General features: G+C 44.2%; 1 long non-coding RNA gene and 2 pseudogenes across 1 annotated transcript; 1 reads left to right on the plus strand and 2 right to left on the minus strand.

Moving 5' to 3' along the window:
• Positions 1-591: 591 nt before the first annotated feature.
• On the minus strand, positions 592-1340 carry LOC148120607 (large ribosomal subunit protein eL8 pseudogene; annotated as a pseudogene).
• Positions 1341-9817: 8477 nt separating this feature from the next.
• Positions 9818-21728, minus strand: LOC146892690 (uncharacterized). Its single transcript, XR_015004195.2, has 2 exons — positions 21283-21728; positions 9818-10264 (listed from the first exon to the last, which is right to left on the minus strand). It is a non-coding gene; the product is annotated as an uncharacterized LOC146892690 (long non-coding RNA).
• On the plus strand, positions 15546-16276 carry LOC125413842 (small ribosomal subunit protein eS26 pseudogene; annotated as a pseudogene).
• Positions 21729-21941: the final 213 nt, after the last annotated feature.

The following is a 21941-nucleotide window of genomic DNA, read 5'->3' on the forward strand; positions in this document are numbered from 1 at the left end:
CCTGCTGTCTGAGTTCAACATCTTCCAGAGTTGGACCCAACATCAAACGCCATGACATCCTTAGCACGTCCATAAGTCTTCCAGGCAACCATGCATTTGTAGGAGAGCTTGGTCTAGTTTGTTTCTGGATAACAGCTTTGCATAAGGAAAGCCAGTTGTCCAGAGGGTCTGCCTGTGTCCTGTCTTGTGGTAGTGTCTCATAAGCTTGCAGGCACCCAGCAGGCCCATGTACAGACACGCACTCATGCACGTGCACACACATGCACACACACACACACAAACACACACAGAGGGAGAGAAAGAGAGAGAGAGAGGTTGACAGATTCAGTCTCTGGGCTCTGCACTGAACTAAAGTGTAAAAAGGCCCATGTGGGGTTGGAGAGATGGCTCAGTGGTTAAGAGCATTGCCTGCTCTTCCAAAGGTCCTGAGTTCAATTCCTGGCAACGATATGGTGGCTCACAACCATCTGCAATGAGGTCTGGTGCCCTCTTCTGGCCTGCAGACATACACACAGACAGAATATTGTATACATAATAAATAAATAAATATTTTTTTGGGAAGGTTTGTAATTATATTTATGTACAAAACCTCAGCAGTACATTTAACCCATTTTAGTGGCAAGTTCTTTGGCCTTTGCCTTTTCCAGCTTGGCAATTCGAGCCACAGATTTAGGACCCAGCACGTTGCCTCCCCAGTGGCGGCGGATCTCATCATATCTGTCGTTGTAATTGGTCCTAATAGCTTCCACCAGCTTAGCCAGAGCACCCTTGTCTTCTGAGTTAACCTGTGTGAAGGCAACAGTGGTGCACGTCTTCCTATGGACCAGCCGCCCCAGCCTGGCCTTTCCCTTGATGATGCAGTAGGGGACTCCCATCTTCTGACACAGGGCAGGCAGGAAGACAACCAACTCAATGGGGTCTACATCATGGGCAATCACCACCAGCTGAGCCTTCTTGTTCTCTACCAAAGTGGTGACTGTATTGACGCCCGCTCGAAGGACAGGTGGTGGTGGTCCCCTTTGCCAGCTGCTTTCTTCTCAGCACGGGCCAGCAGCCTTTGCTTCTTCTCCTGCTTTGTCTCTGGCCTGTACTTGTGGGCAAGTTTAAGCAACTGGGTAGCTGTTTGCCGGTCCAGGGCCTGAGCGAACTGGTTAATGGCAGGAGGAACTTCGAGCCACTTATAGAGGATGCGGCCTAATGTAGCAGGGCCATTTGACGAAGCGTGTGAGATCTCTCTTGGGCTGGATGTCCTGCCCAATGTCAAAGTTCTTAGGCCTCTTCTCAAACAAAGGATTCACCACCTTCTTAGCCTCCTGCTTCTTCACGATGGCGGGGGCCGGGGCCACCTCTTCCCCTTGGCCTTCTTTCCCTTGGGCATCTTGCTGGGCTTGAGGAGAGAGGATAAATAAATATTAAAAAAAAAAAGGCCCGTGTGATCTCTGCAGGTAGGCACACAGCCTAGCCTCAGATGGTCACCTGATTAGTTTATTGGTGGAATCTTGATGACCTCAGAGCTTTTATAATTTATGTATCATCATCACATCATCTTCTTTGAGAGACCAAGACATTTACAGGTGCTCCAGGCAACAACTGTGACTTCCTTTTCTAGAATTTTGAGAAGAAGCCCAACTCCCGCTCAGCCAAATCATGGCTACACATATACAGTACGGTTGCAGGAAAAATCACACAGGAGCACCCCTCTGCCCCCCCCCAGCTTCTTACTTTCCACCACACTGCTTCATGTCCTTCCATCCCCATGACCTCCTGTCCCACTGTGTCCCCCAAACTAGTGTTCATTTGGAGTGTCTTCCTTACTTCACATGGAGTGGCCAATCGCAATGCAGTGCACTTTCAACTTCAAAGAGGGATGGATCCATAGTAGACACATGATGGTTTTGTGTCTCTGTTTCCCCATTTGTAAGTAGGGATAGTAGTAATCCTGCATTACTAATCCTGGGCACAGTCCTGTCCTTCTGGTTTCCTTGGCTCTCTCCTTTAGAGCGCCCTTCAGCTCAGCTCACTTTGCTTGCAAGACCTCTGCCTAGTCACACTCACCCACCCAGCCCATGCTCCCACCCTCTCCACCCCTGAAGATCCGACCCCATCAGCTCTGTTGATTCCATAGAGAAGACTCCTATGGTCTCCAGAGTCCAGACCATGTTCTTCAACATTCAGTGAGAGCAAGTCCTTTTCCAGTCTCATATTCATTTCTTCCAATTTTGCTTTTCAGACCATCATTCCTCCTCTGACTAATTTTACACTGCCTAAAATCTCCCTTCCCTCATCATGGACACATATGTACACCTGCATGCATAGACATAGATGCATATGTATACATAAACATATACAATATGTTATAAATTCATCACATCACCCATTTTAGGCAAACACTACCACTAAACTATACTCCCAGTTTTTCCTTGTATTCTTATCTACCTCTATAGCTAATTAATTTCTCCAAGCTCTGTTCGACACAACATCAAATGGTAATAAAGTATCCAGTCCTGTAATGAGTACAGTTTTGCAGGAGATTTGCATTATATGACAAAAAAATATTTAAAACTACCCTATCTTTTTTTGTGTGGAAATCTACCTCTGAAAATTTAAATTTGTGAAATAATCAAGTGGCTGAAGCCCATTTTCAAATCAGTTATCCACCAGGTCACAGAGAGCGTTATATAAAACTGCTGTAGGAACTTTGTAGTTGCCGGAAGTTTAGGTGATACAAACGCAGAAGAAGCGAATTGTTGTGCTTCATTTATTCTTACTAAATATATGTCCAAAAGAAGGTGAACAAAGCTTCAGCATGTTTGCTTCAGGACACTGAAGATGGGTTAAGTGGGTTGACCAGATGTCTCAGTGGATGGAGGTGCTTGCTGCAAAGTCTGGCAGTATGAGTTCCATCCCCGGGAGAGAACCAGCTCCCACAAGTTGTCTTCTGACTCCCACATGTGCACTGTGGCATCTCCCTGTGCCCTCCAATAAATAAATAAACTGGAAAGCATTTGTAAGCTAAACCTGGTGTCATATACTTGTAATGCCAGCATTTACGAGTCCAAGTCAAGAGAATGGAGAATTTGAGGCCAACCTAGGCTACACAGAGATCCTGTCTCATAACAAAATATGATAAAGAAAACCAAAACAAAGAAACAAGCAAAACATAAACTTTGTATTGTTTTTTAATTATATCAATACTGAAAAAGAGTATTTTTATTTACTTTCCCGGTAAGTTTTGAAATAAGTAAGTGAAGACTTCATCCTCTGAATCTTTAATCTGAGAGTATTGAAGTGTCTGCACCAGAGTATCAGATTCTCCCATAAGCTTGCAGAAAGTCACTTACTTGCTGTTCCTCCTAGGTCTCCTAGAAGCTCCTGGAGGGGACCTGTGGCCAGGGATGGATAAGATCTTGAGAGCATAGCTAGGTGGTTCTGTTCTTCCTGGGGCCCACATTTCCTTATAGCATGGATATGATAAGCTTGCCTGGAGTGTCCAGGGCCTTGGGTTTTAACCTTGGTTCTAGACACACACACACACACACACCTCTGTAATTAGGTGAGTTAACTCAAGAAAGCACGTGGTGAGGGCCTATTATTGACTGCTATTGTTGCATATACAAATTGTTTGTATCTCTGTGAATCCCTTGAGAAGCACAAGGTTTCTTATCATGTTTACCACCCTAACTCTGTGCACACATAAAACCTTAAAAAAAAATACTATTGCTGAACCTTTTTTTAGAAAGACTCTGAGGTTTTCCAAATTTAAAGACAAGCCTAGGGCTTCTCCTCCAAGGAACGCTAACCAAGAAACAGTTAGAGGATAAATCTCTGGTCTGCAGCCTGGACAGCCCAGAGCACAACAGCCCACTGCTGTTCTTTTGGGGCTCCAAAGTTGAAACCAGGTTCTCCTGGGACAACAGGAATTTAGCTATGATCATCTGAGAGGTGACCCTGACTCTCCACACTCGGAGAACAAAAGGCTGGTTCATCAAAGGCTGGGGAACTTCTCATGGGCCTAGATGCCCTGCCTGTACTTAGTGTCCTTGCCTATAGCAGGGTAGCCTTCAGCTGGTGGTCTCTCCTTCTTTCTGATGGATCCCTGGCAGGTCATTTTGATTTAGATAATTTTTTTGGATCATTTCATCCCTTCCCCTCAAACAGTATCCATAGTCTCCAGCCCAGACTTCACGCTCTGTGACCCCCAACTTCAAAGCTAGGTGATGTGGGCTCCTTGCAGAAGTGCCAGAGGCAACAATGGGGCTGAGGCCGGGTCTGTGTGGAGGCTGCCCAGCTGGCGCTCCTTCACCTGCTAACTATTGTGTTCAAAGCCACGGCCACAGCTACAGTGGAACAATGGGTTTCACAGTTCTTGCCAGTGGGCCCTGGGCATAAAAGCCTCTAAGAACACTGAGAAAAAAAATTAAAATAAAATTTAAAAAATAGTAAAAAAAATTTAAAAATCTTTTTTTCTAAAAATTTTTAAAAATTAGAGAAATAAATGTAATTTTACCACATGAAAAAAGAAGTTACACAAAAGGAAGTAAAGCTCCTGCTGTAACCCCAGTCTCCTGACCTGACAATTGGTTTCCTGGGAGCTCAGTCTGACCTTTCTGCTTTCCTTTGTACTTATAAGCAGCAGAGCCAAGCCTGTGCCTGCTGTTTGCTTTGCTTAGCACAGTGGGCTCTGGCATCTTCTCTGCTGTGTTTTAATGAGTGTCAGGTATCTCTGCAATATCAGGTGCCATTAAGGAATTGGAACAGTTTTCTGGAGAATGATATATTGTTATAATCAGTACTGGAATGAATACCCTTGGGGCGGTGGTGGGGAAACCAGTTTTACTGACCAGAATTTTTGACTCCTTTTTTTTCCTTCTACTTTCTGAGACAGGGTTTCATATATGTCAGGCTGGCTCCAGACTCACCATGTAGCTGAGGATGCCCTTGAATTTCTGACCCTCCAACTTCCTTCCACCTTCCAAGTATTGTGATAACAGGTGTTGGCTGATACGCCTGGCTTATGTGGTACTGGGGATCCAATCCAGAGCTTCATGTATGCTAAGCAAATATTCTATCAACTGAGCTACAATCCCAGCCCTAGATTGGGTTTTTGTTTGACACTTTGATAATTATACACTTGTCTACTTTCCCAAATAAAGATTCCAAATTCTGTTTCTAGATAATGGTGAGACTGCAGGATTCACTTTGAATAATATTTTCTTCTGTACTATCCTATCACAAAGGTCTCCCTAGTGTAGAGCATGGCTGGAAAGAACATGCAATGCGCATCCATGTATGCATGTAAGGTGACATTAATGCACTAACTCGTGTCTCTGAAATGCTAGTAGATTAACTCATAGAGAAATATTTGTCAGATTTCAGCTGGTACCCCAGGGACATAATAATCATGGAGTTCATGTTGTATAATAATAATGATTATATTTTGTGGAATTTAATATTTAAAAAAATGTCGTGAGATCTGTTTTCTTGTTCAGGTATTATCTTCAAGATACAGTCAATTCAGATACTACTGTGTACTTGTAGATGAGGAAGCACGTGATCAGAGATGTTGAGGGGGCTGGTGGCTCACACAGAAAGCGGGGAGTGCTGCTGGCTGAGACGTGGTCTTGCAGGAGTTGTCCACTTTCCCTTCCTTAGAACAAGCTCCACTGTTGTAGTCTATGAGACAACCTGACTCCACATCCCTAACAGCTCTCTTCAGTACAGGCTGTTATGGCCCCTCCAGCTCCTGGTTGTGTCTATGATTTTACACTTTTTCAGACTATGAGAGCAGGAGTATGTGTCCCGGTAACTGGGAAACCCTGCCTGCTGACGGAGGACCTGGAGCCAGCTGCTGGCCTGGGGGCAGTTCTGTGGGACACACAAAAGGGAACTTCAGAGTTTTAGCCAATTCCAAACACCTTTCTAGGGGCGCAACCCATCTGAATCTGAGGAGTGGGACAAGGCTGAGCCATGACTGGACCTCAGAGAACAAAGCAAGGGAAATCTGAAGGTTCTGGATGGCTGGATCTCACCCTGGAAAGGAACTCCAGCACAATTGATGATGGACCCTGAATGTCTCCCAAAGGCTTACCTGTTGAAGGCTTGGTTCCAGACAGTATAGGAGTGGCAAGACCTTAAGAGATGGGAACTAGCAAAAAGAAGTCAGGTGCCTTGGTTATACTCATGAAGGGATATCCAAAGTCAGCCTCTTCTTGCTTCTCTCTTTGCTTCCTGTCCATCTTGAACAGGCCATCTGCATCACTGCCAAGATCGGCTGTGCTACCATCAGACAGAAGCAGCAGGGCCGAGTGACCCTGGACTGACACACTCTAAACCCCACAAGTCAATAGAAAGCTTTCCTTCCTTCAATTTTAATTACGCCAGGCATTTTGCCACAGTTGGAGAAAGCAGACTCATGGAACTACCCTATCCTCTCAAACCCGATACTGGCAACGGCAAGAGACCTTGTTTGGGGCCCTGTGTGAACTTCCACATCCAACAAGGTGTTTCCCTCTTTTAAGCTTCAGGGTGATGTAGAGAATCAAGCAGAGGCCAGACCCCAGGATTTGAAGCAGGGGCAGCTTTAGAGACTTTCACAAACTGTATATCCTTACTTAGTGGTCTCCTTTACTTTGCCATATAAGTAGGGAAGCCGCCTCTCTGCTAAACTGTCTCCATCTTTACTCTGACAAGGACCAAGCATTTGCAAAAAGATGCAGCATCCTTGTTTCCTGTTACAGATGGATAAACAAAGCCTCAGCACCATTAAATAGTAGCCAGGCGGGGCAGTGCTTACTTCTAATCTCAGCACTTGGGAGGTGGGTCAGAAGTTCAAGGTCATCCTCGATTCCACAGGGAATTCCAAATCAGTCTGAAATGTGTGAGACCTTGCCTCAAAAAAAGCTAGCACCCCTCCCCCACAATATCCAAAAATCTAATGACTGTGGGGAACTCATCTCAGGAGCTCCAGAGAGATCATGTATGCAGGAACCGGTCTTCTGTATTTCTTTTGTCTGTCTGTCTGTCTGTCTATCTATCTATCTATCTATCTATCTATCTATCTATCTATCTATCTATCTATCATCTATCTGAGACAAGGTCTTACTATGTAATCCAGCTGGTTCTGAACTCTCAAACTCTCCATCTTCCTGCCCCTTCCTTCCAAATGCTGTGATTGTGGGTGTGTGTTATGCATAATACTTGGCTAGGTAACCGTTGTCCTTGACAATGATCTCTTTGTCCTGGTTACTCCTGGCCGTGATTCTCGCCTTGTACCTACAAAGAAAGGCTTTCCTTGACATCCTCCAACCTGATTTTGCTTTGTTCTCTGAGGCCATTTGCGTTTAGACTGGGCAGAAATGTCTTGGCTGTAGAAATCCCACAAATATCAAGCCCTCAGGATCATAGTAACAGGGTCCCCCAAGCATAGGAACTCACAGCTGAGCTCAAGGGCATAGGACTTCAGAGATAATATTTGCAGCGCCATAGATTTCCTTGCAGAAAACCACTTCTGCATCCTGGACATCTACAGGAATCAATCTTTGTGTGCTTTGTCTCTGTCTGTCTGTTTGTCTGTCTGTCTGTATCTCTCTCTCTCTCTCTCTCTCTCTCTCTCTCTCTCTCTCTCTCTCTCTCCCCCCGTCTCTAAAAGAGCAGCTGTTGGACGTGTAGCATAAAAAGTAAGAGCTGGAAAGCCATTCGAGGCTTTTTGAACAGGGCCATCTGCTTGTACTTGCCCTTTGGAAAAATCAATGAATTTGATTTTTGGATAGTCGGTTCCTTCAGCTCAAAAATATTCATTGGAACACCACAGGCTAATGAAGTCCACCCTTCCAGATATCTCACTGATTTCTCCGAAGCTGGCCAATATGGGGCTTAATTTTCTGCAGCAGACCTGAGGAAATGTTCGAGCAAGAAGAGTCCCGTGAGCTTGTGTGAGCTAGGTGGCCATGGCTGGATAAGGACAGGGATTTCAAGCAGGGTCACTTTATGTTCTTGCTCCTTAGTGCTGGGGATGGAACCCAAGGCCTGATACATTCTAAGCTAGTGTGCTACCACATCTCTTCTTCTATGCCTTTAAAGATATGTCTGTTCTTGAAAGTAAAAATCCTCCAGTAAGCAGAAATCAGGCTAGTGGAAATTAAGACACTCAGAATTCACAACCCGTACTTAACATGTTTTCCCTAGAGAGGTGATGGAAATTTCCATTTGTTTTTTTATCGGTTATAAAAAGCCTGGTAGGTTAAGTTGTTTCTCTGGCCGGTAGGCTAGTCTTCTCTTGCGGATTCCACATGAGAATGAACCTGGCAGGATGGAGACTCAGGAAGAATTTGACAGAGCACATTTTTCATGCTATATAAAAGCCAAGCATCGTCCCCTTAGCAGTGAGTTGGGTGTGATTGGAATCTTTTTTTTGTTTCCTGCCATCCCTTCCTCCCTAACCTTCTTCCTTCTCTTCTACCTTTCTCTCTCTCTCCCCTCTTTCTTTCTCTTCTTCTTCTCTTTCTCTTTCTTCTTCTTTTTGGTTCAAAGTCTTTCTGATCACCCATTCTGACCTTGAATTCCTGTGCTCTTGTGCTTTAGCTCCAGTGTGCTGGAGTTAGAAGTGTTCGCTATTCATCTTGTTCTAATTTCAGTCTTTCATGGAGAGCTGGACACCTCCAAGAGTTTATCTAGCTCCCTTTCTGGAATCCCTGGCTAAGGTTGTTCCTTTAGCAGTGAGACTGAGGCTTAATCTTCACCACACCATTATTCTTGCGGCTCAGACATGGGTGTGATGATAGCAGAGCCATCACACAGGGTCTGGCTATGAAATCCAGGCTGGTTTTGAACTCATAATCCTGCAATCCTTCTGCCACAGCCTTCTGAGTGTTGGGATTACAGATGATGCATGTTTAAAATCATTTTAATGAGAACTTTACTTGGTCACAGAGGATTCTAGCTAGTTACACACCAGGTCTCCTTTTTCTAAAATTTCCAGCAGAGGAGAATTAAATCATCTACCAAAGGAGGGTGGGAGGATACTCTCTTTTGCTGTCCCTTCAACCCCATCCAGGTGCTTTGTATAGATTTTCTCAGAGAGTTAATCCTAGGCAACAGCACAGTAAGTATTGCCAGTTAGCAGACAAAGCCAGGAAGATGCAAGAGAAGTTGAAAAAAAATTACTGGACCCCCAAAGAGCAGAAACCACAGAGCAGGCAGATGGTGACCAAAGTCTAGCCTTTGAACTTAGGAAAAAGTGCTGTAAAGGGCATAATCCCAATAACTCAGGCTGATGGAGGCCTGCAGATGCCCAGGGAAAGGTATAACTGGAGACAGCTAATACCTGGACAATCCTTAAGGTTTACATGGGAACTCTCCAGAACTCAACTGTAGTCTCAGAATTCAGGAACCATTAACAAGAATCGTCGTCCTGCCTTACTCCTATTGGTGGGTACAAGAGTAGCTTCCCTTGACCCGGAGCTGCAGCCTAAAGTATCCACCTCCATGGTGGCTGAGAGCCCTGCCTACCTATTACGGTATAGAGGATGACTTTTCACCTATACCCTGCATTGGAGAATAGCCAGATGGCATCTGGGCTGATGCTGTGCCTCAGCTGACTAATCTCTCCAGGTACAAGAGCAAACACACAGTCCAGGACACCATATGTCCCTGACTCACAGCTACTACCCCTTCCAGCCACGACCATTCCATCTGACATATGCTCTCCTGGGGCAAGGTGGGAGGCGGGCCAAAGAAATGGAGGAAATGTCTTAAAATTGAAGACAGAGTGAAAACACAAGGAGGAAGTGTGTGTCCAGTTGTTAGATCCTGAATGACATTCATTTAAACACTTTTATTTTGTCATACTGGGCATTGGACCCAGGGCGTGTTAAACAAGTCTCATACTGAGGTAAAGTCTCATACTAAATGACTTTATCTTTATCGTATTATTGTTATTATTACTTTATATTTCTGGTCTGATTTCATTGAAACAGGGTCTCCTCTGTAGCCAGCTGGCTAGAATTCACTGTATGGCTCAGGTTTATCTCAAAGATGTGATCTTCCCGGCTCTACTTTCCAAGTCCTGGGATTATAGGAGTGGGCCACTATGCCTAAGTGATGATGTTTATTCTTAAAGCACACCATGTTTCCCTGCAGACTGTGATCAGCTTCTTCGATCCTCGAGTGTTCAGCCTCAGAGCGGCCATTGCAGGCCACAGGTGGGGAGTTAGGAGGAGCTGCTTTGTTCATCCTCTCCCATTGTTTGGCGGTTTGGAATTTCACCCTAAGTTGAAAGTTAAACAGTTCCCCGGTTAGTTTAAAGGATCTCTTGTTGAAACTAGGAAATGACATCCCCCCAGGGTGCCCATTTCTCTTGTTCTCTCCAGGGACACCACCAGCAGAGCTTAAAGGTGTCCTCAGTAAGGTAGATTAGGTCCTCAGGGGCTGAGAACCCTGGCGTACTTCTGAGTGGATGGTTGGTACCACTGGGACAACTCTTGAAGCTTCCAGCACCTTGTTCTTTAATCAACCAAAGTAATGGGCGTGACATTTAGCTAGCTGAAGTGTAGGATCATAGATGCTCTGAGCTGGGGGAGTCAACCTGCCAATCATTCTTCTCCCAGATGCAGTGACTGAGGCCCAGGGGTGAAGGCACTCACCACGGTGCATTAGAAAGAGGGCCAAGTGGAACAAGATTTCAGAGCCTCTTAAGAGGCCAGAGCTTCTCCAGGAACACAAAACACAGTGGGGCCGATTTCTGAGTCACTGTGAGCCATGTGGTTTGGAAACTGGGAGTGGAATGTCTTCTTCCTTACTGCAAGCCACCTGTGCTTGTCAGCACAGTGAGGAAGTCAGAAGTGGTCTCAAGTTCTGATAAGAGCAAAAGGCATTTGAGAGGAATCTCCATGGAGGGCAAGAGCTTCTGACTGTTTGTGGTGGTTTCCCAGTACCCAGCCCTTTACAATTGGTGAGGTGGATCTTATCACCTGTGCTGATAAAGTTGAGAGCTTCATGACCCAGACAAGGGTACCCTAATAATGCACAAGATGGGATTTGAACCTAGCTCTCAGTGTAAGATGTTTTCAAGATTCTACTCAGAGGTACGCGAAGACAGTGTATAGACCTGTCAGAGATATTAGAGGAGAATATAATGTGTTGAAAGTATTTTGAGAGCTTCCTGTTCTAGGTTAGCAACTCACAGGTGAGACTGGACAGAGGTGGCCCCACGGGAAGGACGGGAGTGTTTACCTCTACTTAACACTGCATTTTAGAATCCCCTTTCCTAATGAGCCCTGCTATAAAAGACAGGCCTTTCTCTATTTTCTTTATCCCCTATTTTCTCCACAGGGTTTTGCCTTAAATGAAAAACCAGCCCAGTTTTAAGAATGCCCATAACAGAGGCACAAGACAAAACTTTGTTTCCTCTGAACAAAACTGGACTTCACTGTGGAGTCTTACTATTTACTAGAGTAGGATTGCTTTCAAGAAGTAAAGAAATCCTGTCTAGACAGGGACACATTTGTTTGTTTGTTTGTTTGTTTGTTTGTTTAGATAGTAAATGTGACCCTGGTTAGTATGAAATTTCACTTGCAGATTGGGACTGACCTTGAGCTCAGAGATTTGAGTGTGGGGCTCAAGGGCAAGTGGCACCAAGACTAACCTTCTTGGGGGGGGGGGGGGGAGGGATTTGCACGTCAGAACAGAATTTTCTAGAGGAGGAACAGTTGAATTACAAGCCCAATCCAGTTTCATTCAGCTGCTGTTCTCAAGGGGAGGCAGATCTTTACATAGTTATTACATCTGGTGGTGTCATTCCCGTTCAGGATATTTGGACAACGCCATTTGGAAAAGGTTCTAGCAAATGTGAGTCAAAATGTTAGTGGTCTAGTGACTTCTCACTACCTTTCAGGTAACGCAGCTTCACAGGCTGGCCTAGGTGGGGCCCTCAGAGGACCTTACACACACCCATTGGGAACCGCCTTTCCATTCAAATGCACACTCTGTCAGCTTCCTCCTTCCAGACTTCAGTATCAAAAACATCAGATCTGAGCCCTTCCCTGGGGCTGCAGTAGGACTAACCCCCAGAGGGCATAGCAACCACTTCCGTACACACCAGAACAGGTGACTTCCCTCTCCAGTCCTTCTTCCCTTCACTTTAGCTCTTAATGAATTCTTCCAAGTTGCTCACACATGAACCCTCGTCCGCTCTGTGCTGCTGTTACAGAAGACCTGAATCTGGACAATGAAAATAAACACTCACTTCTCACACTTTCGGAGGCTCAGAGGTGTAAGATCAAGGTGCTGGCAGCTGGTGATGACCTTCTTGCTCTGTCCCCACAGGACGGAAGGGCAAACAGTGAGCGAGAGAGAACCAAAGGCATTCATTCCTCTTACAGAAACCACACCTACAGTGCGGAGCTCACTCCTGCGAGGTAGGCATCAATCCTGTACTGAGAGCTCTGCCCCCAGGGCCCAAACACTACCCATCAAGCTTCACTTCCCAATACCACCACACTGGAGGTTGAGTTTCCAAAAACACACAAGCTTTGAGAGACACATTGAAATAGGAGCATGTTCCCCCTAATCCCCAAATGAGCTACTGGAGGAATCCAAGCTAAGATTTTTCTCAACCCAGTACACTTAAAGCAGGTTTTTTTCCCTCCCTACTTCCTCCCCAGTTAATGATAACACTGCCCACCGCTCCCAAGGCTGAAACCACAGGCTCATTTTCAGTTCTCTTTCCTCCATATTGTAAAGTCTACATTTGAATTAGTTACTGATTTCTATGCAGATTTCAATAAAATCTCTCCCTCCCGTCCTTTCCTTACTTTCAATTCTCCTGAATGGAACCTTCAGCAGCACCTTAGGACATGTGCAGTAGCCTCCCTTCCCCCCCAAGGCTATTCACCATTTTCCTCTTTCTAACCCATGCTTCCTAGAGCCATGCAGCTTATCCCTCCAAGACACAAACTTGTCCACATGCTGCTTTGTCTACCCCAAACCCCAGAACTCATGACTGCCAGGCAAGGAAGAGGTGTATGTCCCATACCTGTGTACATCCCCCCTCTCTTGCATTGCCTTCCAGAAGTACCTTCCCCAGCAGCCTTACCACCCACTTCTTACCTTCAAAGAGCCTATTGATTTGTCAATTCTGGGTTTGACTATTCCTTGACTTTAGGGTGTGTTTTTAATTGCATTTTACGAGATTGAGATACCCACCATCCCACTGGGGATATCCCAGTCTCAAGGGCTCCATAACTCCCTACCAGGCTTAGTTTATCCACCCAGGGTAACAAAGCCGTCGCTTTTCGTCTGCTCCAGTTCCTGCTTGTTGGTTAACAAAGATACTAAACTAAATCCAGAATGCTATCTTACCACCCACACCTCAGCCTGCTTTTTTTTTTTCACAGCTCTCATTGGCTTTGGGCATGCTCTGAAATTCACTTATTAGATATTGGTTATCTCTCCCTATGAGAAGATGAGCCACACATTTCCTGAGAACTGATAAATGTCTACCACAGTCTCTGGTACCCAATGTTCTCAGTCACTTTACAAAGGGTATAAATGGATGAATGTGTACAAATCCTTAGACCAGTGTGGCAGTTGGGTAATGTTATGAGTCTGTAAAGACAAAACCTAGATGAGTCTGTAAAGGACAAGTCTGGGGCAAGTCCAGGAGAAACGGCACTAGCAGAAAATGTGTGCAGCGATGATAAGAATGACGTATAGGCAGACAGGAGTGTTAATCTTGAGTGTGACGCAGGGAAGAGGAGGTAAGGCTGAGGAATAGTATATAAACTGAGGCAAAAAGACCTCACAAGACATTCTCAAGATGATCTGCTAGAGACTCTGTCGGAGAGGCGCCAGAAAAACTCTACAGCATCGAGAATCAATCAATCAATCAACTAGACATTGGACCAGAGATCTTCCAAGAGCAAGAGAACAAGCTCTTGCCTGCAGATCAAGACTGGCTGATCCAGAGGTCTACGTCGAGAGCCATGAACCATCATCAGGTTGTACACCCCAATGCCTTATTAGATAGAATATAGGAATGCTTGCCTAGGATTTAGAAATATATATGTGCTTGTGTGATATTGCTTGTGTGATATTATATCCTTGCTTGTGATACTTGCTTATAGCTGTGACAGAACAATTGTAAGATCCTGAAGCGCCTATACAATAAAGGTAGTTCGGACAAAGCAGAGAACTGCTATCCTGAGTGTCATTGCTTGCAGACCTCTAAGTAAGGCCAGAAGGCCCACTCAGTAGGGCTCACGACAGTATCTAAGAATTGCTTGCAGAACACATACCTCAGAAATGTGAGTTTTTAATTAAAATCCTGGTTTAAAATTTCTCCCTCAGGGGCTGGAGATATGACTCAACCGTGAGAGCACTGACTGCTCTTCCAGAGGACCCAGGTTCAACTCCTCACACCCACACTGCAGTCTGCAGTTACAACGGTCTGTAACTCCAGTTTCAGGGGATCAGGCACCCTCACACAGACATGCAGGCAAAACACCACTGCACATCAAACAAAAGTAATTAAAACAATTCTCTCTCATTAAACTAATAATATACGGTAGTTTTTCATTGGGACGTAACATTTGTATGTACTTCTGGGGTGCAATATAATAATTTGAATCAGTCTAATATGGATTTTCATCTCCTCAAACAGTTACTATTTCAATGTATTAGGAATATCTTTTTCCTTTTGGGGAATAGGCTCTCATTCAATAGTCCATGCTGACCTAGAAGTCATTATATAGGTCAGACTGTCCTTGAACTTGTAGAAATCCTCCTGCTTCAGCCTCCCAATTGCTGAGATTACAGATGTGAGGCACCTCAGAGATCTTTGAACTTAAAGAAAACAACCCAGCAATTTTAATTATAGATGACTGTGGACAAGAGTCATCCTACAGCGTCGTTGAGCACTAGGAAGAATCCCTCCTGTCTAGCTCTTGTGATGCCCAGGACCCAAGCTCCCTTATTGCATTTACACCTTTTCTTAGACTCTAAGAAACACAATGAACCACAAGGAACAGAGCTGGGCTCTTCTATGAGAATGACAGTTTTGCTTTTACAAATGAGTGAGCATATTTGAAAAGGAAAGTGATTTGTATCGCTAGCCTCTAAGAATACAACTAAAATGGCCTTGATTTAAATAGTTCACTACCCTAATATTTCCAAAACTTATAGCAATATGCAATCAGTGTAAAACTATTCAAGAGCTATTTTTTCATTCTGTTTTTATTTTAGATCTTTAAAACATAATGTGTATTTCTCATAATGTGTATTTCTCACTTAAGCACTTCTCAGAGTGGACACAGGACAGTGAAGGTTAAGAGACAATTCCCAAATTAGGGAAAGTCCTTGATATATATGTGTGTGTGTGTGTGTGTGTGTGTGTGTGTGTGTGTGTGTATATGTACACACACACACACACATATATATATATATATCGGCATTTTATATGAACCATGTGCCTATGGTGGTCAGAAGAGGGCATGGGATATCCTGGACTGGACTTATTGATAGTTGTGAGCTGCCACGTGGGTGCTGGAACTCAAACCTGGGTCTTCTAGAAGAGCATCCAATGCTCTTTCCCTCTGAGCGCTCTCTCTCTCTCTCTCTCTCTCTCTCTCTTCAGACTCTCCTCTTTTTCTTTCTTCCTCCCTCCCTCTCTCCCTCCTTTCTTTCTTTTAGATAATAAATGAATTTCTGCTTTTTCTGAACTTGGCTCCAAGATGACCAGGAAAAAAAAAGAGAGAGAGACAGAGAGAAACAATGGTCATGCCAAAAAGGGCCACAGCCATGTGTAGCCAGTTCACTGCACTAACTGCACCAGGTGCCTGCCCAAGGGCAAGGCCATTAAGAAGTCTGTCATTCGGAACTCTGTAGAGGCCACTACTGTCAGGGATATATCCGAAGAAAGTGTCTTCGACCCTTTGTGCTCCCCAAACTCTGTGTAAAGCTGCATTACTGTGTGAGCTGTGCTGTTCATAGCAAGGAAGTCAGTCAGGAATTGATCTCGTGCAGTTTGGAAGGACTGAACACCCTTACCACGATTTAGACCTGCTGGTGCTGGACCACGACCTCCACCAAAGCCCATGTGAAGAGGCGGCTTCATAAAGACAGCAGAAAACACCTTGAAAAGTAAAATGGGACTTACACTTTACATAGCATTTGAATGTGTCTATGCTGGGTGTGAATTGTGGTTATTTCATTTTGTGTGTGTGTGTGTGCTTCTGGAGACTGTAAGTCAGAACAAACTTGGTATTGTTTTGGACTCTGTACTCTGTATTTAGCTAAGAGCTTCACCCCAGCTTTTGACGTAAGCATCCCCCCCCACCTCCCCCGCCTCCAGTTGCCTCAGGCCAATCCAAACTCCACCTCCCAGAAATCCCGCCAAAGGATGACCCCGCCCTAGGGAGGGTCAAGAAAACCTGCCAAACGGTAACCCCTCCCCAGGGAAGGTCCTCTCCCCCAGAGAAAGAACGGGTGGTCTCCCCTTCTCTCTCTTCCCCTCTCCATGTTTTCCCGGGTCCACCCGGGAGTATTGTCATCCACTAAACATGGGCGTCTTTTAATTCGGTCTGATTTGGTCTAATTGGTATTATTTGTGTCGCGCATAGGCTTGTTTAAGAAAATACTTAACACTCGGTACACCTTATATTTTGAGGCAGTCTCTACAGGCTGGTCAGGGATCCTGTTTCTGCTTCCCTAGCCTTGAGATTAAAAGTGCTTGAACCAGGCTCAACTTTTTTATGTGAGTTCTGAAGATAAATTGGGTCTAACAAGATTTTTATATTCTCAGAAACCCTACTGTGGTTTTGTTTTAGTTTGTTTTTCTAGTGTAGGGCACTCACTGACTTTTCCAGCCCTACAGACTATGTGCGTGTTTTTTTTTATTCTTTTCCCTTTGGCTTTTTTGGGGACATGGTCAGGTGCCTTGCTAGTGTTGAACTTAGATCTCTCTGCCTCTAACTGGTAAGATTAAAGGTGTATGTCAACCAAATAAATAAACAGATAAATTTCTGTAACTACAACCTGGAACTGTAGCCTGAGTTCTAGTACTTGAAATGAGTTGCTGTTTCTTTTTTTCCCCTTCCCTTCCCTTCCCTTCCCTTCCCTTCCCTTCCCTTCCCTTCCCTTCCCTTCCCTTCCCTTCCCTTCCCTTCCCTTCCCTTCCCTTCCCTTCCCCCTTCCCTTCCTTTCCCCCTTCCCTTCCTTTCCCTCTTCCTTTCCCTTCCCCCTTCCCTTCCCTTCCCTTCCCTTCCCTTCCCTTCCCTTCCCCCTTCCCCTCCCCTCCCCTCCCCTCCCTTCCCTTCCCTTCCCCCTTCCCTTCCCTTCCCCCCTCCCCTTCCCTTCCCCTCCCCTCCCCTCCCTTCCCTTCCCTTCTCCCTTCACTTCCCTTCTTCCCTTCTTTTCTTCTTCTTCTTCTTCTTCTTCTTCTTCTTCTTCTTCTTCTTCTTCTTCTTCTTCTTCTTCTTCTTCTTCTTCTTCTTCTTCTATTTTATTTTATTTTTGAGACACAGTCTCTCTGTGTAGCTTTGGTGTCTGTCCTGAATTAGCTCTTGTAGACCAAGCAAGCCTTAAACTCACAGACATCTGCCTGCCTCTGTCTCTGCCTCCTGAGTGCTGGGTGTGTGCCACCACTTCTTGGCTAAAATGAGTTATCTTTAAGACCAGCAATAGAAACCCTACTAATCACTCTTGAATATGTTAACTTGCAGTTATGTGTAGTGTCACCAGGACTGTAAGACTGCCTACTGGGTAGATTCCCAGTGTCCCATCTGCAGTAGATCTGAGTTCAGGGAGACCAGCTCCTTATTCTGCTTGCATGAGAGGACAACCATCTGGGCGAGCTGCCCTGTTTCTCTGGTACCAAGATGTAAAATTGAGAAGCAAAAGGAGGACTCTCCTCTCCTCTCCCACCTTCAGGTCTGTAGGTCCACGTAGCTGTTGGTCATGTTAGAGCACCCCGTAGATTAAGCACTTGGGAATCAGAGGCAGGACGATCATGAGTTTGAGGCCAGTCGGGCTTCATAGCAAGATCCCTTCTCAATAATCAAAGGCTGGGTTGTAGTTTCTAGTAGAGGGTTTGCCTAGCTTGTGTGAGGTCCTGTGCTCATCCTGAGAGTTGCAAACAAGCCTACAAAAGGACCTCATAGGAACTTGGAGAGAATTGCCTGCCTGCCTTAAGGTAAACAAATATTCCCCTTTTATATTCAATTGTGAGCAACACGGTTGGGCTGTGGAAGGCCATCCGTTACCTGAAGCTTAAGAAGTCAATAACCTCATGACTTACGCTTGGTGGTGGCGGTGGCGATGGCGGTGGAAAATTTGTTTTCTAGAAATACAGATACTGTATCAGGCTTGGAGCTTGCTGTGGCCTGGGGAGTCAGCGTGGTTAAGGAAACTGAGGTGATAGAGTATCTGGGCCCCGTTTTAAACAAAGCTTTGCATGTGCTTCACTTTATTGACCATCCCCGGTCTTAGAGGAGGAGGTACCTTGATTTTCTTCCTTTCACGGAATAGGTTTGGGGAAGTTGAAGTATTTAATAAGATTTTTTTGATTCTTGCTTAATTTCTAGAATTTGTTGAATATCACTATCAAGTCAAAAAACACAAAATGATACAGCAGTATATAGTTTGGACTTTCGGCTAACTTTTTCTTTAAATAGTAAAAATTAAAAGCCTTTCGTTTTAGGGAATAACATTTCTATGTCACTTAGGCTGGTCTCATATTCCTGAGCTGAAGCCATTCTTTTCCTTCTGTATTCTTGGTATATGGAAAAACCAGACCAGGTTCAAAAGCAAAAGTTTCAAGTAAAATTACTTTTCTTTCTTTTTTTTCTTTTTTTTTTGATTAATCCAAAATGAGTCAGGAGAAGAATAGGATTACAATTGCCCTCAAAGACATCTTCCTTAATAAATATGTGGAGGTAAAAAAAATGGTTGAGGACACTATCTGTTTTCATTTTCTTTACATTTTATTTTATCTACATTTTCATTTAAATGTAGATAAAAATACATTTAAACATAATATTGCTTGAATCAAAGATACATTGATAAAAAGATACAACTGCTTCCTTTTCCAATGATGTTATTTTGGCAAATCTGGAGAGATAAAGTACCAGAAATTGCTAGCATATTTTAACTTAAGTATCTTGCATTTTAGTATAGAGATTCTAAAAGAGGCTTAATTCTGTTCAAATACTGAGTGTTCTGTTGTCTTGCTTTTTAGTGGATCAATAGTGTATCTGAAACTAGGTATTTTCAGATTTCACAGAACAATTGTGTAACACTAGGCTTATAAGTATTTTTAAGCAATATATTTTTTTTTCCTGAGATGAGGTTTTTTTTTTTTTTTTGGCAAGATGAAGAATGAAGAAAATGGAGACAGTGGGGCACCTCTGAATTCCCAATGTATAAACTGCACATGGGAGGTGACAGTGGTTGACTCTCAAAAATAAATCCAGGAAAGACAGGTGAGTAAAAAAAGAGCCAGACAGCACAGGGGTTGACTGGGTCTAGCAGTTCTGTGCCTCTTTCCTTCTTCCTCTTTGAGCTTAAGTGCCTTCCAAGCATCTTAGTAGAAACCAGTCTCCTAACTCTTCAGATATGAGTTCCCAAGTCCTTGAAACATAGCTAACAAAGGGAGTTAAATTTTTTTACTTAGCTTCAATTTAAATTAAAAATTAACACTTGGGACTGAAGAATTGGCTCAGCATTTAGGAGCACTGGCTACTCTTTCAGAGGATCCAGGTTGAGTTCCCACACTCATGTGGTGACTCAACCATATGTAACTCCTATTCTCAGGGATCAGACAGGCTCTTCTGGACTCTGTGGGCACCAGGTCGGAAGTGGTACACCTACATGCTTGCAGACAAAATGCCCAAACACACACACACACACACACACGAAAACAAATACAGTGGTTAAAAAGCTTCAGCTATTTCTTGGACCTAAAGTAACTATGATATATACCGCAATCACTGGAGTAAGGAGAAAAATTTAATAGTATTGCCAAGTACTTAGAATTGAGCAAGAAGGGAACTGTCAACTGTTGAACTTTCTGATCTGTTGCTAAAGTAGCCCTTAAGGTTTTGAATAATTTTGAATATATTAATGGTGACTAAGATACAATAAAAAGCAAAGTCCTAAAGACATATTAAAAACATTAGAGAAAAAGAAAAAGGGGAAGAAAAAAAAAAGAATGAAAACAGGATAGAAGGCACACCTTTAATTCCAGCATTTGGAAAACAAAGGCAGGCAGATCTGAGACTTCAAGTCTAGCCTGGTCACTGTACTTGCTGGTACACAGCAAGTTCTGGTACAGTGAGGGCTCCATAGTGAGAATTAAGTTAAAAAGAGAAAAGGGACAAAAGCTAGGTAAAATTCCATTTTAAAAATCACTTCTGCAGATCAAACCTAGGACCCCAGGCATAGCTGGAAAACTGTCATCAGGCATCCGCAGGCCTTGGTCTTTTAGATAACCATGCTCTATAGACCAAGTTGGTTTTAAACTGGTGATCTTCTCTCCTCTATTTCCTGAGGCTTTGTTGACAGATATGTGCCCCTGCACTGGCTATACTGTAAGCAGAGACTGTTCACCCATTTCCCGGCCACCCAGACCCGAATAATCACACAGAAGCTATAATAATTGCAACACTGTTTGGCTAATAGCTTAGGTGTATTGCTAGTTAGTTCTTAGATCTTAAATTAACCCATTTCTATTAAATCTGTGTCTCAGCACGAGGCTGTGGCCGACTGGTAAGGTTCCAGTAGCTACATGGCATCTCTTTGACTCTACTTACTCTCTATCTCTTCCAGCCTAGCTGTATTCTGCCCTGCTATAGGCAGAAGCAAGTTCTTTATTAACCAAAGGTAATAAAATATATTCTCAGCATACAGAGGGGAATCCCACATCACTATGCCAACATATTTTTAAAATAAGCAGCGTGGACATTGACACAGTTCAAAGCAATGCAAGTGGAGGGATCCAAAGAAAAGAAGTTGACAGGAAATCCAGAAATCAGTCTACCCCAGCAAAGCAACAAAGATCCATCCCAAATCCAAGCTGAGTAGAAGGCATTTGTATCCAGGAGCTTCCCGTGTTAGTTTGGGAGCCAGAGCACCCCCAGAGAGTTAAGAGGAAACTATCAAATTAAGAGTGTGGAGGGTGTGGCAGTTTTCTTGGAATGGTACAGAAAACCTTGGGGTGTGCTTCCCTACCTTGGCTTTTCCTCTTTATCTATCCCAGAAATACTGTAACACAGAGTTTGCTGTTTCACCCACCTCTGGTTTCTTCTGTTCATCAACTCAATGCAAAGGTCTTTAGAAAAGAAAAGGTCTTGAATTCCTGGGGAAACACGCTCAAAGCTCAGCTGCCCAGGAAGGACTACTGAGCTGATTCTATGTGGCAAACACCCAATGCCAAGTAGAGACAAATAGAGTGAGGTCAGGTCCAGCAGGATGAATCATTTTCCTAGGTCTAAAGGGATGTGTAGAGGAGGATGGCTAAGGTAAATATGGTAAGATGGGTTGCTAGCTGGGCATCACCTATAAAATTGATACAAATACCTGATCTGTCTAAACTGTCTAAGCCATCCATGCTCTTTCTTAATATACACCCAGACCACGGCTGTATTTCACAGTTTGCTTTGGGTTTGAGGTCACAATTCAGGGACACTGCATTCCCTACCTATCTCCCTGGTCTGCAAACATCAGAGAGGAGCAGGCTGGAGCCCTAGGTGGCAGGGACTGGGCCTCAGCAGCTGACTGGCCAGGTAAGTTCCATTGGCTGTGGGGCGGCTGAGATCTATTTTCTTCTGTACATAAAGATAAGAAGCTGAGGGCCCCTTCCGAAAGCAAACACCCTTAATTTGAGCCACTGCCTCCCCATGATTCACCGGATGGAATTTACGATGGGGCTTTACCCCTTCCTGAAAGAGTAG

The sequence above is a fragment of the Myodes glareolus genome, chromosome 10 (genome assembly GCF_982192425.1).
Source record: "Myodes glareolus chromosome 10, mMyoGla1.1, whole genome shotgun sequence".
Lineage (NCBI taxonomy): Eukaryota > Metazoa > Chordata > Mammalia > Rodentia > Cricetidae > Myodes > Myodes glareolus.